The sequence below is a fragment of the Ranitomeya imitator genome, chromosome 1, assembly GCF_032444005.1.
Source record: "Ranitomeya imitator isolate aRanImi1 chromosome 1, aRanImi1.pri, whole genome shotgun sequence".
NCBI lineage: Eukaryota > Metazoa > Chordata > Amphibia > Anura > Dendrobatidae > Ranitomeya > Ranitomeya imitator.
Window position 1 is genome coordinate 23,097,939 of NC_091282.1, and position 6,745 is coordinate 23,104,683.

At 52.1% G+C, this 6,745-nt stretch overlaps 1 protein-coding gene across 1 annotated transcript in view; it reads right to left on the minus strand.

The window, feature by feature from the left end:
- Nucleotides 1-999, minus strand: part of LOC138659048 (oocyte zinc finger protein XlCOF7.1-like) — a 51,861-nt gene extending 50,862 nt beyond the window's left edge. The window contains exon 1 of the mRNA XM_069745878.1: nt 958-999. The gene's annotated coding sequence lies outside the window, so the exon portion shown is untranslated. The remainder of the gene's footprint in view (nt 1-957) is intronic.
- Between the last annotated feature and the right edge of the window lie 5,746 nt (nt 1,000-6,745).

Consider the following 6,745-nt stretch of genomic DNA (forward strand, 5'->3'; position numbering starts at 1 on the left):
GCATCTTGCACTGCCTCTCAGATCGCTCACAGATCTCAGATTTGCTGTGCAAAGTGTCAGATCAGCGATCTGACTTTATACAGTAATGTCCCACCCTGGGACAATGTAAAGAAGAAAAAAAAAAAAAAATTAACATGTGTAAAAATATTTTTTTTAAAATTCCTAATAAAGAAAAAATATATTTTTCCAAAAAAAAAACATTTCTTTATGTACCGTAAATAAAATAAAAACAATAAACGTACACATATTTAGTATCGCTGTGTCCGTAACGACCCGACCTATAAAACTGTCCCATTAGTTAACCCCTTCAGTGAACACCGTAAAAAATTTTAAAAAAAAGAGGCGAAAAACAACGCTGGTTTTTGGTCATTCTGTGGTCCCCACTGCTCCCGGCACAGATCCCTGCGGTCCCCACTGCTGACTAGATCCCTTTTAGAGAACATATCATTTATGACGACTCTTTGTTTCCGGTCATTTAGCCAATTCCTCACCTATCTGTATAGTTTCCCCAGTCCCGCCCTATGTAGCTTCAGTATAAGGCTGTTAATAATAATAATCTTTATTTTTATATAGCGCAGCGCTTTACAGTTTTGCACACATTATCATCGCTGTCCCCGATGGGGCTCACAATCTACATTCCCTATCAGTATGTCTTTGGAATGTGGGAGGAAACCGGAGAACCCGGAGGAAACCCACGCAAACACGGAGAGAACACACAAACTCTTTGCAGATGTTGTCCTGGGTGGGATTAGAACCCAGGACTCCAGCGCTGCAAGGCTGCTGTGCTAACCACCGCGCCACCGTGCTGCCCGGGCTGTTATGTGCTACTGGTTCAGATGTCTTTATAAAGTCCAGAGAAATCCCATCAGTCACTCTCTCCCCCATATACAGTGCAGGGTGATGGCGGCAATAAATAGGGCGACTCCCTGTAGATCGGGGTGAGGACCCAGCACCTACCTCCACCTGCAGAGCGGCCCCGTGTGCGGACAGGACCTGTGTGACGTCACCGTCATGTGATCAGTCACATGTGGAGGAGTCACATGATCAGGGGCGGAGCTCCAGGGTTCTCAGTGTCTGCAGGACTCTGCTGTGCTGGATGATGTCTAGTGTGATAGAGGAGGATGGAGCGGAGCCGTGTGTGTAATGTGTGCGGAGCGGAGCCGTGTGTGTAATGTGTGCGGAGCGGAGCCGTGTGTGTAATGTGTGCGGAGCGGAGCCGTGTGTGTAATGTGTGCGGAGCGGAGCCGCGTGTGTAATGTGTGCGGAGCGGAGCCGTGTGTGTAATGTGTGCGGAGCCGGGTGTGTAATGTGTGCGGAGCGGAGCCGTGTGTGTAATGTGTGCGGAGCCGTGTGTGTAATGTGTGCGGAGCGGAGCCGTGTGCGTAATGTGTGCGGAGCGGAGCCGTGTGTGTAATGTGTGCGGAGCGGAGCCGTGCGTGTAATGTGTGCGGAGCGGAGCCGTGCGTGTAATGTGTGCGGAGCGGAGCCGTGTGTGTAATGTGTGCGGAGCGGAGCTGTGTGTGTAATGTGTGCGGAGCGGAGCTGTGTGTGTAATGTGTGCGGAGCGGAGCCGTGTGTGTAATGTGTGCGGAGCGGAGCCGTGTGTGTAATGTGTGCGGAGCGGAGCAGTGTGTGTAATGTGTGCGAAGCCATGTGCGTAATGTGTGCGGAGCGGAGCCGTGTGTGTAATGTGCACGGAGCGGAGCCGTGTGTGTAATGTGTGCGGAGCGGAGCCGTGTGTGTAATGTGTGCGGAGCCGTGTGTGTAATGTGTGCGGAGCGGAGCGGAGCCGTGTGTGTAATGTGTGCGGAGCAGAGCCATGTGTGTAATGTGTGCGGAGCCGTGTGTGTAATGTGTGCGGAGCGGAGCCTTGTGTGTAATGTGTGCGGAGCGGAGCCGTGTGTGTAATGTGTGCGGAGCCGTGTGTGTAATGTGTGCGGAGCGGAGCCGTGTGTGTAATGTGTGCGGAGCAGAGCCATGTGTGTAATGTGTGCGGAGCCGTGTGTGTAATGTGTGCGGAGCGGAGCCGTGTGTGTAATGTGTGCGGAGCGGAGCCGTGTGTGTAATGTGTGCGGAGCCGTGTGTGTAATGTGTGCGGAGCCGTGTGTGTAATGTGTGTGGAGCGGAGCCGTGTGTGTAATGTGCGAAGACCGGAGCCGTGTGTAATGTGTGCGGAGCGGAGTCGTTTGTGTAATGTGCACAGAGCGGAGCCGTGTGTGTAATGTGTGCGGAGCGGAGCCGTGTGTGTAATGTGTGCGGAGCGGAGCCGTGTGTGTAATGTGTGCGGAGCGGAGCCGTGTGTGTAATGTGTGCGGAGCGGAGTCGTTTGTGTAATGTGCACAGAGCGGAGCCGTGTGTAATGTGTGCGGAGCGGAGTCGTTTGTGTAATGTGCACAGAGCGGAGCCGTGTGTGTAATGTGTGCGGAGCGGAGCCGTGTGTGTAATGTGTGCGGAGCAGAGCCGTGTGTGTAATGTGTGCGGAGCCGTGTGTGTAATGTGTGCGGAGCGGAGCCGTGTGTGTAATGTTTACGGAGCGGAGCCGTGTGTGTAATGTGTGCGGAGCGGAGCCGTGTGTGTAATGTGTGCGGAGCGGAGCAGTGTGTGTAATGTGTGCGGAGCCGTGTGCGTAATGTGTGCGGAGCGGAGCCGTGTGTGTAATGTGTGTGGAGCGGAGCCGTGTGTGTAATGTGCGAAGACCGGAGCCGTGTGTGTAATGTGCACGGAGCAGAGCCGTGTGTGTAATGTGTGCGGAGCGGAGCCGTGTGTGTAATGGAGTCGTGTGTGTAATGTGCGCAAAGCGGAGCCGTGTGTGAAGCCATGTGTGTAATGTGCGTAGAGCCGTGTGTGTAATGTGCACGGAGCCGTGTGTATAATATGTGCGGAGCCGTGTATGTAATGTGTGCGGAGCGGAGCCGTGTGTGTAATGTGCACGGAGCGGAGCCGTGTGTGTAATGTGTGCGGAGCGGAGCCGTGTGTGTAATGTGTGCGGAGCCGTGTGTGTAATGTGTGCGGAGCGGTGTGTGTAATGTGTGTGGAGCGGAGCCGTGTGTGTAATGTGCGAAGACCGGAGCCGTGTGTAATGTGTGCGGAGCGGAGTCGTTTGTGTAATGTGCACAGAGCGGAGCCGTGTGTGTAATGTGTGCGGAGCGGAGCCGTGTGTGTAATGTGTGCGGAGCGGAGCCGTGTGTGTAATGTGTGCGGAGCGGAGCCGTGTGTGTAATGTGTGCGGAGCAGAGCCGTGTGTGTAATGTGTGCGGAGCCGTGTGTGTAATGTGTGCGGAGCGGAGCCGTGTGTGTAATGTTTACGGAGCGGAGCCGTGTGTGTAATGTGTGCGGAGCGGAGCCGTGTGTGTAATGTGTGCGGAGCGGAGCAGTGTGTGTAATGTGTGCGGAGCCGTGTGCGTAATGTGTGCGGAGCGGAGCCGTGTGTGTAATGTGTGTGGAGCGGAGCCGTGTGTGTAATGTGCGAAGACCGGAGCCGTGTGTGTAATGTGCACGGAGCAGAGCCGTGTGTGTAATGTGTGCGGAGCGGAGCCGTGTGTGTAATGGAGTCGTGTGTGTAATGTGCGCAAAGCGGAGCCGTGTGTGAAGCCATGTGTGTAATGTGCGTAGAGCCGTGTGTGTAATGTGCACGGAGCCGTGTGTATAATATGTGCGGAGCCGTGTATGTAATGTGTGCGGAGCGGAGCCGTGTGTGTAATGTGCACGGAGCGGAGCCGTGTGTGTAATGTGTGCGGAGCGGAGCCGTGTGTGTAATGTGTGCGGAGCCGTGTGTGTAATGTGTGCGAAGACCGGAGCCGTGTGTGTAATGTGCGCGGAGCGGAGCCGTGTGTGTAATGTGTGCGGAGCGGAGCCGTGTGTGTAGTGTGCACCGAGCGGAGCCGTGTGTGTAAGTGCGTGGAGTAGAGCCGTGTGTGTAATGTGTGTGGAGCGGAGCCGTGTGTGTAATGTGTGCGGAGCCGGGTGTGTAATGTGCGTGGAGTAGAGCCGTGTGTGTAATGTGCGAAGACCGGAGCCGTGTGTGTAATGTGTGCGGAGCCGGGTGTGTAATGTGCGTGGAGTAGAGCCGTGTGTGTAATGTGCGAAGACCGGAGCCGTGTGTGTAATCTGTGTGGAGCCGTGTGTGTAATGTGCGCGGAGCGGAGCCGTGTGTGTAATGTGTGCGGAGCGGAGCCGTGTGTGTAATGTGTGCGGAGCGGAGCCGTGTGTGTAATGTGCGCGGAGCGGAGCCGTGTGTGTAATGTGTGCGGAGCGGAGCCATGTGTGTAGTGTGCACGGAGCGGAGCCGTGTGTGTAATGTGTGCGGAGCGGAGCCGTGTGTGTAATGTGTGCGGAGCGGAGCCGTGTATAATGTGTGCGGAGCGGAGCCGTGTGTGTAATGTGCACGAAGTGGAGCTGTGTGTGTAATGTGTGTGGAGCGGAGCCGTGTGTGTAATGTGCACGCAGTAGACCTGTATGTTATGTAAGTATTAGGCCGGGGTCACACTTGCGAGTGTGATGCAAGAAACCCACACAAGTCTCTCATATCAATACCCGTCACTGCCGCCGGCACTCGAGACCGGAGCATGCGGTTGCCTGTATTTCTATGCAGCTGAACACATCGGTCCTGAGTGCCGGCTGCAGTGCCGTGTATTGATACGAGAGACTCGTGTGAGTTTCTCGCATTGTACTTGTAAGTGTGACCCCGGCTTTTTACATCAGCTCTGGGAACTTTATTCCTCCGGCTTTCAGTCATAGAGGTGAGGCGGCCGGTTGTGTTTCAGTCCCCGCTCTCCACGCTCCGGCACTTGCTTACAGCCGGCTCAGCAGTGGATTAGTACAGATCCAGCTGTCCCTCAGTGCTGTGGTTACAGCCGACTCTCACTTGACCCTGGACAGATCGATTATCCGTGACCCGCCCCCCCTTAGGCCTCACTCCCACGAACAAAGGACAGACACATTTCTTTGGATATTAAATGGCCACAGCAGCCAATTTATTAATAATTAAAAAGACTCTTGGTAGGGTCCCCGAAGCCATAAAATTCCAAAGCCTGGTGGTCTTTCCCCATAACATTGCCCCCCCCCCCCCCCCCACACGCTTTACTCCTAGCCACGTTCTATTTTAGCTCAGGAGCACCGTGAGTCCGAGGGAAGAGGTTGCCTTCACTCTTGTTAACGTGAACCCGACATTCCATCGCCAGGTATCACCCCAAAAAACTCACGACCATGTGACCCCGACATACATGTCATTTCCTTCCTGCACTTTAGCCATGCCCCCCCCCAGCTCCTCACCGACCCAAGCCCCCTCATCCCTTCACCTCCCTGCTTTTTTCCACCACTCACTCTCTTCCAGTGCCATGTCCGCTTTCCCCTACCCTTGCGTGCGCGTCCAGCGGACACTATATGCTGAGCGATGACTGAAGTCGTGACGGCCGTTACTCTGTGACTGAAAGCCGGAGGTGGCTGGGAGAAATAATGTTTATTTCCTCCCGATAGCTGAGTTTTCAACGCGGCGGTCGCACAACTTTAGAACGCTATAAATCTGCAGATTAACATTATATTAATAATAATAATAATATGATGACGCGCTTTGGCTTCTCTTACAGTTTGTCAGGTAGAACTGCAGTCTAACTCGACCATAAATTCACATGACAAAGCCGAGGCTGATACCGGAAATACGATTATACGAAATGCTAAAATATGAAAAACTCGGATCATAAGCATAAAATGACTTTTCATTTAAATACGATACGATACGATACACTTTATTGATCCCTTGGGAAATTATGGTATCACAGCAGCACAACTCAAATCACAAAAATCACAAAGGAATTCCACAGTTGACATGACAGCCTGTTGACAGAAGAACACCACACACTAGAATAGGTCATACACAACGAGTGAACCGAAATGCAGAGAAATAAGTAGACATTCACCTTGGTGGTTTAACCCTAATGTTATTGTTGTACATCCCCATGGCAGTTGGCACAAACGATTTCCTATATTTTTCCTTCTTACACCTCAGAAGTATTAGCCGGTTGCTGAAGGTGCTCTTCTGTCTCATGAATAGCTCATATAATGGATGTGCATTATTGTTCATAATTGTCATACACTTTCTCAGAGTTCTTTTCTCCACTACCTCCCCAAAAGAGTCCAGATTACAGCCCACAGCAGAACTTGCCTTCTTAATAATCTTATTCAGCTTATTAGCATCAGAGGCCCGCACACTACTACCCCAGCATATGATAGCAAAAAAGATGGCACTTGCCACTACAGATTGGTAGAACATTTCTAACATTTTGCTACACACATTAAAAGACCTCAGTTTCCTTAGGAAATACAATCTGCTCATCCCCTTCTTGTAGACAAACTCTGAGTGGCATCTCCAGTCCAGTTTGCTATCCAAATGGACCCCCAAATATTTGTAACTCTCCACCTGCTCTACCTCCTGACCAGCAATAGTGATCGGTAAGCATTCCAACTTTATCCTGCTATAGTTGGCCACCAACTCCTTGGTTTTCTTAACATTTAGCTGCAGATAGTTACCATTGCACCAATCCACGAAATTCGACACCACCCTTCTATATTCCTCATCCCCCTGATCTCCCCTAATGCATCCCACAACCACAGAGTCATCCGAAAATTTTTGAAGATGGCAAAGTTCAGATTTATACTGAAAGTCTGAAGTATACAGTGTGAATAGAAAGGGCGCAAGCACCGTTCCCTGGGGGGCACCTACACTGCTCAGTAATCTGCCTGACACCAC